This window comes from Pinus tabuliformis, chromosome 1_2, assembly GCF_031772625.1.
Source record: "Pinus tabuliformis cultivar Carrire ecotype Pingquan chromosome 1_2, CPIR1, whole genome shotgun sequence".
Taxonomy (NCBI): Eukaryota; Viridiplantae; Streptophyta; class Pinopsida; order Pinales; family Pinaceae; genus Pinus; species Pinus tabuliformis.
The window spans coordinates 176667124-176686807 of NC_142298.1; positions in this window are offsets into that span (position 1 = coordinate 176667124).

Sequence of the window (19684 nt, forward strand, 5' to 3'; positions counted from 1 at the left end):
AGATTGGAGTGCTCCTTTATTGCGCAACCTTGCTATCAGTGTGGGACAATCCTCCGTCTCATGATCAAACGACGTACAATACAATCATGATGGTTTCGTTGGATTCATACAATCGCGGGAATAATGCCCTAGCCCTCCACAATTGTAACATATCAGCTGTTTGCGACCTCTTCCTAGTCCCCCTCCACCTCGGCCTCGTCCGCGCCCCTGAAATCTGGTGCGCGCCATTCCTGCGTTTTGATCGAGGGGCCGTGTTTCGGCCTGAACTCTGTAGGTAGGAGTTTGATCCATCATCAACTCATAACTTCTACAGGTGCGCTCATCATGTCCCACTGACCTATAGAAATTACAAAACAACTGTTGTGAATTCTGTGTATACTTCTGTAATAGATGGCAATTATCTGTAGCATGCTTTCCTCCTATCTGACAAATCGCGCACCATAGTGCAGGCGCCACGCTTGGTCCTACTTGTGCCTTCGGTCTTAGTGGCATTGGCCCTCCTCCCACAAGGTAATTTGCGAACACCAGGTAGTGGTCCTTGTCGTGCCCCTGGCCCTTGCATTTTACGCACCATACCTCATCACGCATCTCTGGGTAGGTTGTTCTATCTTGTTTCAAACTCTGCATCTCAAGGCACAAGTTTTTCAATTGCACATGAATCTGTTGATCTCCTAGGTTTGGATCTTGTATTTGGGTCTCGTGCAATCTCATCACGACCTCCAAGGCTTCGGCCTGAGTGCTTAGCCTCTGTTGCGACAGTGCGTTCCGTAGATGTAGCGTTAATGATGCTACAAACCATTCACGGTGTTGCCCATATGTTAACGTCATGTTCGCTTCACGAATTGTGCACTTCAGTCTTTGATCCAACTCCCACGGGGTCTTGCCTGGTAGCATTGTGATTTCCTTGAACCCAATGATCAATTGTGCCTCTGACTTTGGCTTGCTAAATTCTTTGTTTAGCGCAGCTTGGATATCCGTGATCCCCACATTTGGATTGTCATTGGAATGCTTAATGTACCAGGTCAGCGCGTGATCTTGCAGAGTGCTGACCAATGTTGCCTTCTTTATATTGTCATCCATGACTCCTTATGCTTCCCATACAGCTTTTATCATGAACCAAAATTGGTCTGGATCTTCATTCCCTACTCCCTTGAACACTGGTAGCTTTATTGCGCTTGCCATATTGCTTCGCGGTGGTGGCAGAGGTGGTATGGGTGAAGACGGGGGTGAAGACAGTGAAACTAGCGGTGGTGTGGGTGGGGGTGGTATGCGTGGAATTCTTTGCCTTATCAGATTGATCGCACTTCTTGGCGAGACCTTCGCGAGCTCTTCTTTGCCCCCTCACAGAGGTGAAATCAAGGGGCTAGTTTCTAGTTCTGTGCTACCTTCGTTTCTGTAGATTCTCCCACTTCGCATAGCCCCAAACATCAATTTATTCGCATAACCCATTTTTCACACAGTATCATTTTAATCCAAGTGTTCAAAGATTTAATGTACTTACCTCGCGGTCCTTTGAGGAAGCATCATTCTGCCTCGCTATAACTGACTGAAGTATCTACCGCAAATTCGGTGATGAATCCTCCTATGATTCAATCGAGCCAGTGATCGACGGCGCATGCGATCTTATCTTTCGATACTTCCAGTCTGCGCACCAATTCTGGAGTCCACACAATAGGTCTATTGAGTTTACATCTTCCTTGGTTATCTGCTAGCTTCGCTATCCACTCATATAACTCAGTGGGGAAGGATGCGAAGAAAATTTCGTGAATCTTTGTATATAAATAGCAGTCTAACCACTCTTACTTTGATAGTTGTGAATTCCTGTTTTCCTATGCTGCGAATTCGTGAATCTTCCTGTCCAACCAATCTTCAATTCCTTTCTTTGTCCGATTCCAGTGATACAACATCATACATCTCTATGCAAATCCTGATCCCGGCAACCGAACTATTTGTTGGCTTGTTGGGGCCTGACCCAGGTTCGAAGTTTAATTATCCAAACAAATCCCTGTACTACTAGCCCTTTTGGCAATAGTTCGCAGGGTGTGGACTGAGGTCTCACCCGAAGTAGTATGGGAGGGTGTTAGAACCAGGTTTTCGCACCCTTGAGATGTCTGATAGGTTTGACTGGTCCCATTGTTTGTCCCTGCGCGCAGGTCACTTCGCGCACTTCCCTGTTCCTCACGGCCTGATACACTACCTTCGCGCAGCCCTAACTAGGGGTTGTGGAGTTTCCACACTGCTAGAGCTGCGCTCTGCATTGTTACCCAAAATCTTACTTATCTTCCTATACCAATTAATTACCTCTGCGTACTTGGATGTCTTACGTTACAATTATTTATACAAAACACTCATATAATTTCGCGCAACAAATAAACAGTGTACTTGCAAATTATACCCAATCATACATTAAAACAGGAAAAGATTCACAGGAAAATGGTAAACTTCTTTTTATTGATTCTTCCAACGGTTACAGACTCGACCTGCCCTGCGCACTCAGCTGCAGACTACTAGGCCTCTGCGCACTCAGCTGCAGAGCCTTCCCCTACTCTACGACCCAAAGACAGACTTTACACTTTTACTCAATCACTTAGACTTCTCATGCTCCTATGTCTTTTTCTACACTTAGAGTCTCACTCTATTTATACAATCCCATGGTCTACGGACCATGGGTAGGTCTATTAAGCCAACATTACATTACAACACGAGGGCGGACAACCCTGTGACTCTATCATAATTTCGCGCTCCGCACCCACAGTTCATGGAGCTTTTACAAAAGGATTTGGTCAAAACTTGGGCTTTAAGCCCCAAAACATGCCTTGGGGGATTCCATGCCCAACATGTTTCATTCAATTACTAGTTGTTGTTAAATTTTCCTTCAATATTTTAATGATATTTTTATTTTCCTCGAATTGATTTTTCAATGTTTGGACTTTAGAGTCACTTAATGTGAATTCCTTCCATTTTGGAGGTTCATAACCATATAAGGCTTGAAAATGGGTCATTTTAGTTGATGTATGGTAGGTGGAGTTGTACCACCATTCGGCGGTATGTAACCATTGAGACCATTTATTTGGCGTATCTAATACAAAACAACAAAGATATTCCAAGCATTTATTAACTATTTATGTTTGTGGTCAGTAAGCTTAACTCGTGTTAAGGGATATTCCATCATCGTTAAAAAAATTCTTCTAGAAATTCCCCTTAAATTTTGTGTCTCTATCGTTGACCATTGGGAGGCCATGCAATTTATAGATGTTTTTGCAGAAGACTTCTACAGTTTTTTTTGTTGAATATGTCTTCTTAACCGCCATGAAATGTGTATTTGGTTATTCTATCCACCACAAAAATATTTTTTTCTTTTCATTAGACATAGGAAACACTTCGATGAAATCCATTAAGATTTCCTCCCATTTATGATTTGGGAAATGTAAATAATCATGGGAATAGGATATTCTCATTTTTATTTTTTTGACGGACATCACATTCGTTGACAAATTTTTGAATCTATTTACTCATCCACTTCCAATTGAATGATTGAAGAGTGTTATAATATGTTTTGAAAAATCCAACATGTCTAGCTACTAGTGAGTTGTGTTTCTCTTAGAACCTTCATTTTAAATTTGGAGGATGAGATTAGATAACTTATACTCTTATACCATAGTATAACATTTTTCCGTTCAAAGTTTGGATTTTTATCAACATTCTCAATTATAGAACAGGAGTTTGAACCTTTGGCATATTCAGTTCAAATCTCATTTAACTAGTCGAGAACTACCACTAATGCTATGCATGTTATTATGCCTTCATATTTTCATGAAAGTATGTCAGCGACTACATTATCCTTCCCTATTTTATGTAATATTTCAAAGTTAAATGTGGATAGTTTCACCATCCATTTTTGATGTTATGTAGATAATGTATTTTGTTGTAACAAACATGAAGGTTGTTGTGATTTGTACGAATCTAGAACTTATTTCCCAAAAGGTTCATATCATTTATTCAATGCATGTATGATGGTAAGCATTTATTTATGTTGAGTAGACTTCAAACTTTCCATTTTGTTGAGCTTTCAACTTTCAAAATATATGGGGTGGTTTCCCTGCATTAATACTACATTCTGAACGCTGAAGCATCACATTAAGGGCTTGGAAAAATCTGGAGTTTCTAGTACTGGAGTAGATGACATAACTTCTTTTAATGTCTCAAAACACTCATTTTTTGATATCGCATTGAAAGACATTTTTCTTTAACAAGTTTTCCAAGGGTGCAGTCAAGTGTGCATGGTTTTTTATAATTCTTCTATAATATCTTGTTAATCCCAGAAACCCTCTTAATTTCGATATATTTTTTTTTTTTGGCCAATTTTTGATTAATTTGATTTTACTGGGGTTTACCTTCACTCCTTCCTTGGATATTATGTGATTAAGGTATTTGACTTCCTTTTTACCAAAAGTACACTTTGATAATTTTGCATAAAATTGATTATTTTCTAGTAAGGAAAGCACTTCCTCTAGGTGCTTGAGGTGCTCCTTCCATGTTTTTTGTTGTAGATAAGGATATCATCAAATAAAACTAATATAAATTTCCATAAGTATATATGAAAAATATCATTCATAGTTATTACGAATGTAGCTGGCCATTTGTTAATCTCAATGGCATCAACCTGAATTCATAGTCCTTTATGAATTATGAATGCAGACTTCTCAATACCTTCTAGCCTTACTCATATATGATAATAACCTGACCTTAGATCTAACTTTGAAAAGTAATTTGTGTCATGGAGCTCATATAACAACTCATCTATGAACAGAATGGGGAAAAAAATATTTATAGTTATTTTGTTTAACCCTCTATAGTCTATACATAGTCTAAAAGATCCATCCTTCTTTCGAACCAATACCACTAGAGTTCACACTTTACCAAATCTTGGATTGGCCTTTCTATCTATGTTTTATAATGATGAGGATAGCAGTATGGTTTTATATTAACGGGTGTCACACTTGGTTTGACATCTATAATTTGTTGTATCTTCCTTTCTTATGGTAACTTCATATGAAATACTTGAAATACATTGTTATACTTTTAGACTAGGGTTGCAATCTTTGGTTGTTGTGAATGAACTACATTTGTAGTTAATAATCTTATTTGTTGACATTGTGTGATATATATTGGTGCTCATTTTTGAACAAGTTTCTCCACTTGTTGTGGAGATACAATTTGCGTAGGAGGTGGTTGGAATCCGAACAACTTATATCTTCTACCAACCCATTTGAGCTTAATAAATTTCTTTTGATGATCTGCATAGTATGTTCTCAATGTTTGTAGCCATTGTATTCCCTAAACGACATCTACCCCTCCTAGGGGTACTATGTAGAAACTAGATTCAAATTCATAATTGCTTAATTATAATTTAGCCTGGTGACATTTCCCAACTACATCTATTATTTTACCATCTGCCACCATGACTCCTATATTTTTTGTTGGGAACACAAATAGGTTTAGTTTCCTTGCAACGTATGCATCTATAAAATTATGAGTGCTTCTTGTATCCACTAACACAATGACATTCTCCTTTTGTATATGGCAACTTAATTTTAGAGTTTTTGGTTGTGTTATACCTATGATTACAGCTAGAGAAATCCCAGGCATGGCTTATTCTTTTGGTTTTGTGTTTGGGGCTTCATTTCCTTATTAATCTCTTCATTTGAGTCACTGCTAGTTGAAGCTTCCTTATGTTCTGTTTCACAAGTGTATAGTTTTTGTGTGTTGAATTTATGATCTGGTGCATATTTGTCGTCACATGTTTAGCATTTTTCTTCCTTCTTCTTCTCTAAATTGGGGTAGTGGTTACCTCCTTCTTGTAATTGGGTGGTATATACTTGTTAGATTTATCTTAAAATATATATATACTTGATTTTTCTTTTGAATATTTTCTTGATTTCTCAAAACCTATGAATGATGTCTTATTGAATATGTTACTTTTGTTCAATAAACCTTGTCGCATGTCTAGCATCTTCAATAGTGTTTGGCTTGCATAGTTTCAATTCAACATGAATATAGTCCTTGCATCCACATATATACATATTTAATAGTTTCTCCTCAGTGAATCCATTGTGTCGTGTTTCCAATACCTGCCATTTGTGGGTATAATCAATTACAGTTTCCTTATGCTTGAAATGTATAAATTTGTTGTACAAATCGTCGTCGTCTTTGTCATGAAATATCTTTAATAATGTTGTGGTGAACCCTTGCCAATGAAAAGAACAGATGTCATACTTTTTAGTCCAAAAGGAACTAATCATAAACTTCGCCTTCTAAGTTTTTGGAAACAGTGATTATCTTCTCTCTTTCACCTATCGATGGATTTTCTCCAAAAAAATTGTCCATCTTGCTGATTTAAACAATTGCTCATTTGCCATATTTACCGTCATATTTTGATAGTTCATTCTTAATTCACTGATTGTTTCTATCTAAAATTCTAATGTGATATTGACTACCTGAAAAGTATATCTCAGGCAGTTATCGAGGGGCATGCGCTCTTGGTTTTGCGAGCTAGTCATCAATCGTTGATAGGGAAAAGTTTGAACTATTAACATGTCCACCTTCTCCATTAATTGATTAAATTGTTCGCTATGGTCGTTAAGTGTTTTCGTGGTTTTGTTGATTTTTTTCTATCTATAATTTTGGTCCATTTTCTCCATTAACTTTGGACCTTGTCCTTCATTTAAATATGTTTACAACTTTTCCAAATTTTCGAGACGATATCGCATGTTATGGACTTCGTCTCTACAACAATTTATGTTGGTTATGTAATTCATCATTATTTACCATTTTGTTTATGTTCTTCTTCGAAGTAACCACTTCTTCCTCCTAACTATTTTATTTTATTTATTTTTTTGTTTTTTATTTATATATATATATATATATCTACTAACTATTTAATTATATATAAAGCTAATAATAATAATAGGATTATTAATTATTATACTTATAATTGAACAATGTGTATAATTATTAATTAACTCAATTTAATTCTATTACGAATCATGGAGGATAGGACTTTGTGGATGTGACGGTAGTGTTGAAAAATGTGTAACTAGATTTGGCTTTCATAAGCACGAAATGTATTTCTGTAAATTATAAAATGAAAAAGAAATTATTATTAATGAAGCATGGGTTTCATGCTCAAGTTATTTTATTTTATAGGTCAATCACCCATTGAGTGCTTCTAGGGTTTGTCCTAGGTTTAAGAGTCAATCATATATTGAAGACCCTATGGGCGCATTGTATCTTGTAAAGAAAAAAATTGTTTGAAGTGTCGAAATACCTCCAAGATCAAGTCGGCCTAGAAGCTGTCAAATTCGACCAACATGAAGAGTCGTGTCTACCCTTGAAGAAGCCTATATATAGAGAGGAACTTGTCCTCCATTAGACACACTCATCTCATTCTATGCAAAGAAGAGGAAAGAAAAAGGAAGTCGAAGTGCTTGGGTAAAGTCTCCCTCTCTCACGTACAAGTTGAAGTTAGGGTTTCTGTGTTAGGGCTATCTTTGGTTTGATCTTATAGATAAAAGAGAAAAGAAGTCAAGCGAAGGTCACTTAGGGTATCTCACTAGCCTTAAGTCACAAGGAAAGGCAAGCGAAGGGAAGAGAAGGCCATATAAAGAAGATCGAAGTCTTCTAGAGGAGCAGCAACAGTTGCCGCTAGACAAAAGTTTGGATTTGCAGTAGGAGGTCGAAGTTCTTGCAGCAGGAGGCCGAGTTGATCTTGATCATGGAGGGTATTTTTCTAAGTCATTAGGTCATGGTATTTGTCAATTGAAGAATCTATAAGAAGAGAAGAGATTTAAGGGTTTTCCCCTCAAGAGGAGAGGTTTTGGCCCTAGATTGCGGCATATACATTGTGTCACTATTCTTATTGTTTTGGTAGTTGTTTGATGTATATCACACTATAATAATAAGGAAAAAAACTAATAAGGAAAAAGATAACACAAATAGTTATCAAGTTAAAGAGAATTGACTTATTCACTGCCCTACTGAATTCTCAGCATGGTTTCACAGCTAAGGTCATCTAAGGGCATCATGAAGATCTCCTCTACAATGATGAAGTTCATCAAAAAGATTGCAAGCCATCTCAAGAAAGGTATGAGGATCTCGCCAAGATTAAGGAAGAATTTCATCAAAACAAGGGAAAGCATCATGAAGAAGTCATATCCATGACAAATCAATTGGATAAGGCAAAGAAACGGGAAGATACATTATCAAGCCACCTTGAACAAAGGCACAAGATCTTGAAGAAACTTGAAGTAGAGATAGGAAATGGTCTCCTCCCTTAGATCTCAACTAGAAGAAGCAAAGAAACAAGCACAAGGAGCTGAGAAGGTGATGGAAGCTTTGACATTCATAGAAGGACAAGTTGATGAAGTAGAAAAGGAGAGAAACACCATGATATGCCAACTAGAAGAAAAGGATGATGACATCACCAAGTTAAAATCAGAAATCACTTCTCTTAAGGCCCAATCATGTGAAACAACCAAGATGAAGGAAGAAATGGAGATCATTCTATCAAAGAAGGATGAATAATGCAAGAAAATGAAGGAAGAAATTGTCTTTCTTAAAAAGGAAGTTGACTTGTTGAATAAGAACTTGAAAAGTTCTCAAAACCTAGATGACATCCTAAGTCATCAAAGGTCTTCCCTCGATAAATCAGGCCTTGGCTATGCAGGTGAATCCTCAAGCAAGAATGATGCAAACCCTAATGCTTCAAACAACAAGGATGTGAGGAAGCCTGGAATAAATGTTGATGCTCCCAGTTCTAGCAAAGGCAAGGAGAAGAGTCAAGACAACTATGGAAGAAAGCCTCCTCCAAGAAGAATTGCAGATGGTTTCAAGTATGCAAGAAGCAATGGTCATCATCAAAATATCCCAAGGCAAAAAACCTTTAGAAGTACATCAAGGAAACCTTCTTCTCCCAAGTACCAAAGTTGGGACTAGCCTACTCTGTGTTTGTTTCGACCTTCCATTCTACTAGAGGAGCCTTTATTTCTCAAGGACAAGACTACAAGTCCCCCTCTTTTGATGCCTTTTGTGATTCTTGAATAAGAAAACAAGAAAAACTCTTACATCTTGGTCTTCTTAATCTTGGAAACTCTTCTAAGAAAGCCTTAGCCACCTAGCAACAACTAAATTCAAAGAATCCTAAGAAGCAATATCTTAAAAGTAATGGTCCTAAACCAAACAAGGGTCTTAAGCAATTTCAGTCTCAAAATGAAAAATCAATTAAACAAAATGATAAGGAAAATAAAAACAAAGGGAAGAAGACTGATAAACATTGCAACTTTTGTAATCGAGATGGCCACTTAGAATCCAAATGCTTTAAGAAGATGGAAGCCTTGAAAGCAGCAATGAAGAAGCATAACATCCATTGGGAATATGGGCCTAAGCATATCGGCCTACGAACCTAGTTCTGTGGATGTGCCACCTCTCTCTCTCCCTTCTACTTCTGAAAATATTTCTTCTTCAAATGATGACAGCGAGGATGAAAATCCTCCCCCACCTTCTCAGGATCCTCCTTCAGCTCCTTAGCTTCCGAAATGGGTTCGTGGTACTCGGGATGCACTAGGTGCTCTTGCAGGTGATCCTACAGATCAGTGACATACACGTTCTCAGTTCGATAGAGCCTCTTCTTTACTGGCTCAAGCTTTAGCGAATTATGATCCTAACGCCTTTGCAGAAGCTTCAGGCCATCCAGATTGGGATGCATCTATGAATGAAGAATATCATTCATTATTGGAAAATGATACATGGGATCTTGTTCATCTTCAAAAGGGACGAAAACTTGTTAGATGCAAATGGGTTTACAGAACCAAGTTTGGACCAGATGGAAAAGTTGATAAGCATAAAGCGCATCTTGTTGCTAAGGGTTTTTCACTAAGTTGAAGGAATTGACTATACTAAAACCTTTTCCCCTGTTGCCAAAATAAAGTCTATTTGCCTTGTTCTTTCCCTTGCTACATCTTTCAAATGGGAAGTCCATCAGATGGATGTTAAATCTGCCTTTTTGCATGGGGACTTGCATGAAGAAATTTGTATGGAACAACCTCCTTGCTTTATACAAACGGACTCCAGCCTTGTATGTTGACTTAAGAAATCCCTCTGTGGTCTCAAGCAAGCCCCTCAGGCTTGGCATGCCAAAATGGATAGCTTTCTTTTAGATACTGTCTTTTCTAGGTGTCATTCTGACAATACTGTGTACACCAAGAAAGTGGGTAAGTCTCATATCATTATTGCTCTTTATGTTGATGATCTTATCCTTACTGGTAGCGACCCCAACCTTATAAACCATGTGAAGTCCAGCCTTAAAAAGCAGTTTGAAATAACAAACTTAGGACACTTGCATTATTTTCTTGGTCTTTAAGTCTTGCAATCCAAGGAAGGTATTTCCCTTTCTCAGTGCAAGTATACTTGTGATCTTCTATGCCACTTTCACATGAAAGACTGTAAGTCAACCCCTTCTCCCTTTTAGTCTGGAATCAAACTTTTAGTCACTTTTACTTCCCTTGAAATTGATGCTACCTTAAATCGTCAACTTGTAGATAAACTTTTGAATCTGGACCATACCGTCCCGACCTTTCCTTCGTTGTTGGCCTTATTGCTCAGTTTATGCAAAACCCACATGAAAGTCATTTGAAAGTATCTAAAAGAATACTTATGTTCGACGTACAATTCAGTTTGGGATTCATTACAGTGCATAAGCATCTCCTCTATTGGTTGGTTTCACTGATTCTGATTGGGCTGGTGACCCTGATGATTGAAAGTCTATTGCAGGTTATGTGTTCACTCTTGGTTCTGGACCTATTACATGGGATTGTAAGAAACAAAGTACCATTTCTCTTTCTTCAGCAGAAGCAGAGTATTGTGGCGCCGTAGAACCTAGTAAGGAAGCCATGACTACACTTTGGTGTGATAATCAAAGTGCCATTCAACTATGCAAAGATCCAGTCCAATATCAGTGCAACAAACACATTGAACTACACATGCATTTCATTAGAAAGCTCATTCATGACCATGTTCTTGAAGTGCAATATTGTTCAAATGATGATCAAGTTGTAGACATCTTTACAAAGGCTTTCATAGAGGCGAAGTTTACTAAAATTCTATTTAGTTTGGAGTTCAGGAAGTTGTCACTAAGGGGGGATAGGCTCTAGTGCCTCCTTCCTTCTCCTATTGTGTTATATTTGTACATTCTTCAATCCTATCCCAAGTTATTCTTAAGGGGGGATGTTAGGATATTTCGACACATAGGAAATAGTTAAGTATAACTTGATCTAGTGTAGAGTTAGGTAAAGTGTGTTTCTTTACTATGTAATTTTGTAACTTACAATCCAACGATCACAATATGTTCTAGACATTAAGTGATTTGACAATTCATTCTCTCCTCGGTATTACCGACACTTGATCCGTTGCTTAACACCCGATTGGTCCATGATCTTTATTTAAAGAGCATGGAGGGTCATTTGTAAGGTGACCATTCATGAGAGAAGCTTATGTAAATTTTCTTTCATTTATTAATAAATTGCCTAAAGTGGTCGCGTTGGCTCAAGCCGTGGACTGTTTCCCTCTTTGAGGGTTTTAACCATGTCAAGAATATTGGTGTATTGGTCTGTGATTTGTTTGTGAGCGGTGTCCTTTGGTGTTCTATCTGAGGAACTTACCCTGTAAATTCCTACGTATTTCTTGGTTATTGCTATTCTTGTACAAACTTTGGGCACATGGCAAAAGATTGTAGGGCATATCACAAAGATAAATATAATGGTCCATGTCAATCTCTGAGAAGCAATTTTGCAAGAAGTCATGAATTCTTATTCATGAACAACATAGAGTGCTTCAAGTGTCATAACATTAGACATATGGCATGTAATTGTAACTTTACTTGGGCACCTACTCAAGCTAGAACTATGCCAGAAAAGAAAGTTACACAAGTATGGAGAAGGAAGCAAATACAATCCGAAAATCTCTTGAACTCTCCAGCGAACAACATGTGTTGTTGACCTGATCCTTGATAATCTAAGTATTTGATGGGGAAACTCTGTCAGAAAGAAGACCATGCATACAGTTAGGGGGAGCTTATGATGAATAAGAATTCTTGCAGAAGCTAGTCATGGATGGATCCTATTAGAACCTTGATGAGTCACACTTGAACAATCATTCATTGATAGATCATATCTCAAGAGTAGCTCCATTGAAGAACGTGATCTCTTATCTATCCAATGAATTTTTGTTAAGATGTCTTCCACTTGATCAACTAAGCAGGTAATATTCCCTGAGCCAGAGGAGGTTGTGCAGATAGGAGAAGCTGGTTCACCACATGAAGAAATACAAACATATCAGGGACCATTGCCAGAAAGAAGAGCACCATGATAGGGGGAGTAACGTACTTATGAAGAACTACTATTCATGAAGAAAAGAAGCAGCTCGATGTTGGAAATACTGAGAGGGGGGTGAATTAGTATTTCTTTTTAATTGTTCTTGTTATTACCAAAACATATAAACATATATATATATATATGGAACACAGAGATATATAGCTATAATTAATGCTTTTATTAACACAAATAGTGCAATAAAATAAATACAATATCTATATATATATATATATATATATATATATATAACTGGTTACAATTAGTTGCCAAGCTCCAACTTGGACTTTAGTGAGGCTCCAACCTCCAAAGCACCAACTCTGTCTTGCAATAGTTTTGCACTTAGGAGCACCAACTCCCAAGGATTTCAATCTTGTTCAGTTTTGAGGCTCCAACCCAAACCTGGTATAAACTGTTTTGTTGCAGTTCTCTGCTCCCAAGCCTGCTGAGCTTCTACTTTTCTCATGTTCTCCTGCTTCTCTGACCTCTCCTGCCTCTTGCCTGTCCTTCGGCTTCCACTCTCTCTGATTTTATAATGCCATTTCCTTGTTTCTCCTGCTTTTGTTATCCCTGATGCCTCTGACAGTTTGTTCCGTTTACCACCGCCTCTTTGGCTTCCTCCTCGGTCATTGTAGTTTCTTTTGCCTCGCTTGATCCTTCGACTTCCCTCCTCGGTCATTGTAGTTTCTTTTGCCTCACTTGATCCTTCGACTTCCCTCCACGGTCGATGTGGCTTCCTCTATGTTGTGCAAGTTCACTGACTCTCTCGGGACACGTAGATTCATAAGAGAGGTCCAACAATGCATAGAGAAATTATGTTTCACATTACACTGTAACAACACTTATCATTTTTTAATCATAATGGACATACACAGGATTTTACAATTTAACGAAGATGTCATGTCTCAATCGCAGTCTCAATCGCCATGATTCAGCGCACTGAACTATCGTTCAGGGCTTCTGAACTATCGGGTGTGTTTTATATGCATCTTTGGTCGTAAAACCCCATGTAATGCATAAATTCAAAATATATAGGAATATGAGAAAAACAAGCTTAAAACTCTAAAGGGCGAACTTCAAGAAACATTTTACCCGCATCTATAACTGCTTCGGGTCCGGTCTTTATCGCCTCGAGCTTTTCCTTTGTATTTCGGTCTTTACACCAAAACCCGCCAATACACTAAAAATCCCTTATGCATGGAACTCAAACCTTATACAGTTGGGTATATAAAACCCATCGGTTCCGGTTGTGTAGTCGCAATTGGCAATCACGGCTTCCGGTGATCCTTTATACATCGAGCCCATGGCATCGCCAATGGTCGACTGTCGTTCCTCCTATGGATTCGATATCACATTAAGCCAAATTGCAATGTTGCATCGGGTCCGGTCTTGCAATCGCGATCGGCGCTTGCAGGAGGACAGCTCTTTGTGTATCATTGCGATGGGTGGATGCGATATATCATAAAACCTTCCACAGTGTTGTCGTCGGGTCCGCAACGTATATATCGCAATTGGGGGTTTGGGGTGATGGCACATAGTCGAACCGTCGATTTCACTATCGCTGATATGTATATATATATATATGCCCGCTCCGATAGTGTATTTGCACATAAGTATAGGTTTTTGTCGCCGATAGTGTTAATGCATGCATATATGCTCTCTGATAACTCTGTTTGCTTCATCCAATGACTTTGTCTGCTCTTTGTTCTGTTTGCTCCTCTGGTGGCTCTGTTTGCTCCTCCGGTGGCTCTGTCTGCTCCTCTTGGCTCCTCCGATGGCTCATAAAACCTTCCACAGTGTTGTCGTCGGACCCGCAACGTATATATCGCAATTGGGGGTTTGGGGTGATGGCACATAATCGAACCGTCGATTTCACTGTCGCCGATATGTATATATATATGCCCGCTCTGATAGTGTATTTGCACATAAGTATAGGTTTTTGTCGTCGATAGTGTATATAGCCTATGTATATATGTTTTTTCCGTCGATAGTGTTAAATGCATATATATATATATATATATATATATATATATATATATATATATATATATATATATATATATGGGTTTTGGCCTTCAATAGTGTTAATGCATGCATATATGCTCTCCGATAGCTCTGTTTGCTCCTCTGCTGGCTCTGTCTACTCCCTTTGGTTCCTCGAATATTGCCATAATGACATCAATCACAATCTATGTCAACACTCGACAGGGGGAGTTCTTGGACACCCCATTTTCCATTGATGTCAAAGGGGCCCATTTGCCATTGATGTCAAAGGGGGAGAGAATATTTGAAAGGGCAAGAATATTGCCATCAATGAAAAAGGGGGAGATTGTTAATCTAGGTTGTCATTGATGTCAATATGGCAGTAGCCAGGATGGAAAATATTCTTGAGATGCTACAATGTCATTGATGAAGATGCCAAGTCACTAATGAAGAAGTGCCAAGTGTACCTTGATGATCTAGGAGCTCTTGATGACCTATGTGATGAATGTCCTTACCTATGATGGTCTTGATGATCATATGAAGCCATAACCTTAGATGTCCTTACCTCCAATGATTTTCATAATGGAAGACTATACGATGATGATGAAAGACTACACTCTACATATGATTGATGACACATCACTATCTTGGGGACATGATGACATTTATGAGCCAGGGGCCTTGATGAAGAAACCAAACAAAAGTAAGCTCATCCATGAGAAGCCCACCCATGAAAAATGCTGGTGTCCTATATGTATGCACTAAATAACGACCAGTCACATTAAAAATAAATTTTCAGCTCCTAAGAGGCAGAATATTTCCATGTGACCTAGACCATCTTTTAGAGCATAATTTTTCCTTTCCAATGAGCTATTACACAGCCCGAAACTCCAAGTGGTTTGAAAGTTATGAATTTTTTAAGTTAATTTATTAAGTCTGGACAGTGATCCGACCTTAACTTGGCCTACTCATGTCGGCCAGCATCAAAGACGTGTCCCTTCATGTTTAGTCAAAAATCACTATAAATATATGTCTAAACCTTCATTTTTCACCATGAATTCGGTCAAGATTTCAAAGAATAATCACAAAAGGATAAAGGAGGCCGAAGAGGATAGGAAAACATTGTTTCAGAAATTCTTTAAGCTCAAATCGTTATTTAAATACCTAAAGTAGCTCAGACCTGTGGAGTATATATATATATATATATATATATATATATATATATTTCAGACCTTACCTGTTGCAGCCTCGGTGGAGCTCGGACCTGTGGAGTAAATACATATTTCAGACCTTGTTCTATTGCAGCTACAGGACTTTGGATTAGGTGTTTAAGGGGTCGGATTTGTAGCAACTCACTCACTGTGGAAATTATAGTGTTTTAGACATCAGAGTGTGGGTTCAGATTCTTGACATTGAACCATGGTGTAGCCTTCACTTGGCATGGATTCTTCAGCTTGATAGTGGTAGCTTCACTGTGGTGTAGAAGTGATGATTAGGTGCAGCAACATAGCTCGGATCTCTCCTTCAGATTGTTTCATCTAATACAGTGATTGTGGTAGCTCATAAGCATAATTGTGTAATGAATACTGTTGTGGTAACTCAGACAGGGTATAAGCCTGATTGTGGTAGCTCGAACAGTGGACAAACCTCCTGCAGCATAATATCATCAACTAGATTAGACCTCTAGTAAACAGAATTAACGCAGCCCGAACAAGAGGGCAGTCAAGGTTGTAGACCTTGAGGATTTGTAAACATTTGAAGCAGCCTTCTCTTGTACTACTTGTAGCAAAAGAGGATATCTTGAGGACATTGTTGAAGTCCTGATGGAATAATCTTATGAAGAATATCTTGGGGAGATATGAATTTTTTAGGAGACCCTTTCTACAATAGACAAAGTTGTCATTAAGTAATGAAGGGTTATTGAAGACTAAGCAAGGACACTGTGTGCAGACCTATTGAAGCCATCATCGTTGAAGTTGGTTGAAGACCTTTTGGAGCACCTGTGAAGTATTGTTTGGAGCTTATCTCACATACCTTTGAGTAGCATATCTGAAGCATTTTTGGAGCAACCTTTGAAGAGGCTTAGAGCAGGTGCAGAGCTTAGTGTTGCACATTGTAGAAACATTGAAGATTTGTGGAGATCATTGAAGACCACGATGCATTGGTCATCATGAGGTGACTTGGAGAGATCTTTGCTTGGGTATAATGAAGAGCAGCGATGACATCTTTCTATGAGACAAGGTTGTCATTGATGATATGATGTGATGATTAAGCGAAGGGATTGTTGAAGATTGATCGGGCTCGTTGAAGAAGAATTTGGGAGCCGTGAAGAACAACCTAACATATCTTGATAAAGCAAAGCTAAAGGATTGGTGTCCTTAGAGTTGGTGCTCCTAAACTCAAGGTTGGTGCCTTGGATAAGATAGGGTCAAAACCCTAAAGGTTGGAGCCTCACTAAAGTCCAAGTAGGTGCTTGGCACATCCCAGGTTGGAGCCTCAGTGTCTTCATCAAGGGTTGGAGCCCTACCCATATTGTACTTGATTCATTATAAAGATTATATTAATAAAAGTGTTTACTTCTATTGTTGATTTTTGTGTTCTAAATATAAGTGATCTAACTGGTAAAAGTAACAATTGAAAAGAAATATTGATTCACCCACCTCTCAGTATTTCTAACATAAGAACTTCTCGTATTTGAAGAGAAAGTGGATAAGGGAGAAGAAGAATCACACCATGAAGAAGAAGGTCCTAGTGAGCCAGTTGGTTAAAATATTCTTGAAACAAGAAAAATACCTAATTGGTTAAAATATACTCTACTTGATGCAGAAGGTCATGAAGCAGCGAAAGGATCATTCAGAGAAAGCAAGAAACCCAAAAGATATTATGGGTATGTTGCATACATGACAAAACTAATAGAAGCAGAACCATCCACTTTTGAAGAGGTTGTAAACAATCAAGAATGGAAGGATGCCATGAATGAAGAATATCAATCTATAATGAAGAATGGAGTTTGGGAGATCGTACCTAGGCCCAAAGACAAATCTGTGGTTACTTCCAAGTGGATCTATAAAATCAAACATGCAGCAGATGGGAGTATAGATAAGTATAAAGCAAGATTTGTGGCTAGAGGCTTCTCTCAACTTGAAGGCATCGACTATGAAGAAGTATAGATAAGTTAAAGTAAGATTTGTGGCTAGAGGCTTCTCTCAACTTGAAGGCATCAACTATGAAGAAGTATAGATAAGTATAAAGCAAGATTTGTGGCTAGAGGCTTCTCTCAACTTGAAGGCATCGACTATGAAGAGACGTTTGCTCCAACATCAAGATATACAATGATTCGATCATTAGTCTCTCTGGTAGCATCAATGGGATGGATCATCCACCAAATGGATATCAAGATTGTGTTTCTAAATGGCACAATAGATGAAGTCTATATAGAACAACCCTTGGGATTTGAAGTTAAAGATAGGAAGGCATACGTTTGTAGATTGAAGAAAGCATTATACATCCTCAAGCAAGCGCCAAGGGCATGGTATGCTAGAATGGATGCATACCTACAAAGAATAGGATTCACAAAAAGTTATGTTGATCTAAACCTTTCTATCAAGATTGTAGATGGAGAACCTGTAATCATTCTTCTGTATGTAGATGATCTTCTCTTGACAGGTGTAGAAGGTCAAATTGAAGAATGTAAGAAGCAACTAGCAGCAGAATTTGATATGAAAGATCTTGGGTTGATGCATTATTACTTAGGACTAGAAGTCTGGCAAGGATCTGATGAAGTCTATTTGGAATAAGGAAAATATGTGATCAAGACGTTGAAAAGGTTTGACATGATGGATTGCAAACCTATGACTACTCCGATGATCACAAACTTGAAGAGACTAAGGAGTTTTGAATCTAGCCTTGTGGATCTTTCCAAGTATAGACAATTTATTGGCTCATTGATGTACTTGGTAAATACTCAACCATACATATGTTTTGCAATAAATGTTCTCAGTCAATTCCAAGTGGAGCAAAAGCATGATGATTGGGTTGCAGCAAATCACATTTTGAGATATCTGCGAGGAACCATCCACTATTGTCTAAAGTATGATAGAAGGAATGATTGCCAACATATTGGATATATAGATTCTGACTGGGGAGACGGTGAGCAAGATGGAAGAAGTACTATGGGAGGATGTTTCAGTTTAGGATCCTCCATGGTCTCATGGATGAGCAGAAAGCAAGACATTGTTGCCTTGAGTAGTGTTGAGGTTGAATATGTTGCAGCCTGTGAAGTAAGCAGAGAAGTAGTATGGTTGAGGAAGCTGTTATCTGACCTATTTGACGGACCAATGAACCCTACAGTGATACTTTGTGATAACACCAGTTGTATATGTTTGTCTAAGGATCCAGTGTTTCATGGAAAGACAAAGCATATAAACAACAAGTATCACTACATACGAGAGCTAGTGCAAAATGGTGTGTTGCAACTACAATATATCTCCATTGATGAGCAGGTAGCTGACATACTGACAAAGTCACTTCCCAACAAGAAGCTTGTATACTTAAGAGACAAGCTTGGGTTGGTTGATGTATCATCCCTAATTGAGAGGGAGAGATAGACACATTATTCTTGTCTTCAATTAGGAAGACAAAATAGAGGATTGGGTAATCATTTGGCATCTGATACTCTTTGAGGATGAGATATGGCATCCAAAATAAGAGGAGTCGTGGAGGACCGATATTCTTTGAGGGCTGGCTACCCAAGATAAGAATAGTCCCATGGAAGGTCATACTCGGTGAACACCCGGGTGGAGTATGTACCTTGAGAGACAATGATTATGGTGTCTATACATCATTGGTCTCACCAGCATTGTGCTCAGATCTCGTGGAGAGATAGAGTTGTTAGTCAAGGCCTTGCTATGTGACAATGTTGGTTGATATGATGCTATACAAATGGGTTACCGATCCGACTCTTTTTATGAGATCTCTTCAGATTGAGAATGACCATGTACCTCTTATGAATACCTCCTAGCTACAAATCGAACTTGTTCTTGCGAGATCGAACTTGTTGAGTGAGTAAGTCCCAAATGAGGTCGAACTACGCCTTTATATAGCCTTCTCAAGGGGTTGAATTCCCTCCTTATGGTCGACTTGTAGTTGTCAGGGCCAATGTGTACTATTGGAGTTTCCAAGACTTTCTAAACTCAAAAATAATTCTTTTTCCAATTATATTTTCCCTGCAAGGGTCTTATAAACATGATGTTGACTCCTTTGACTCATGACAATAAACC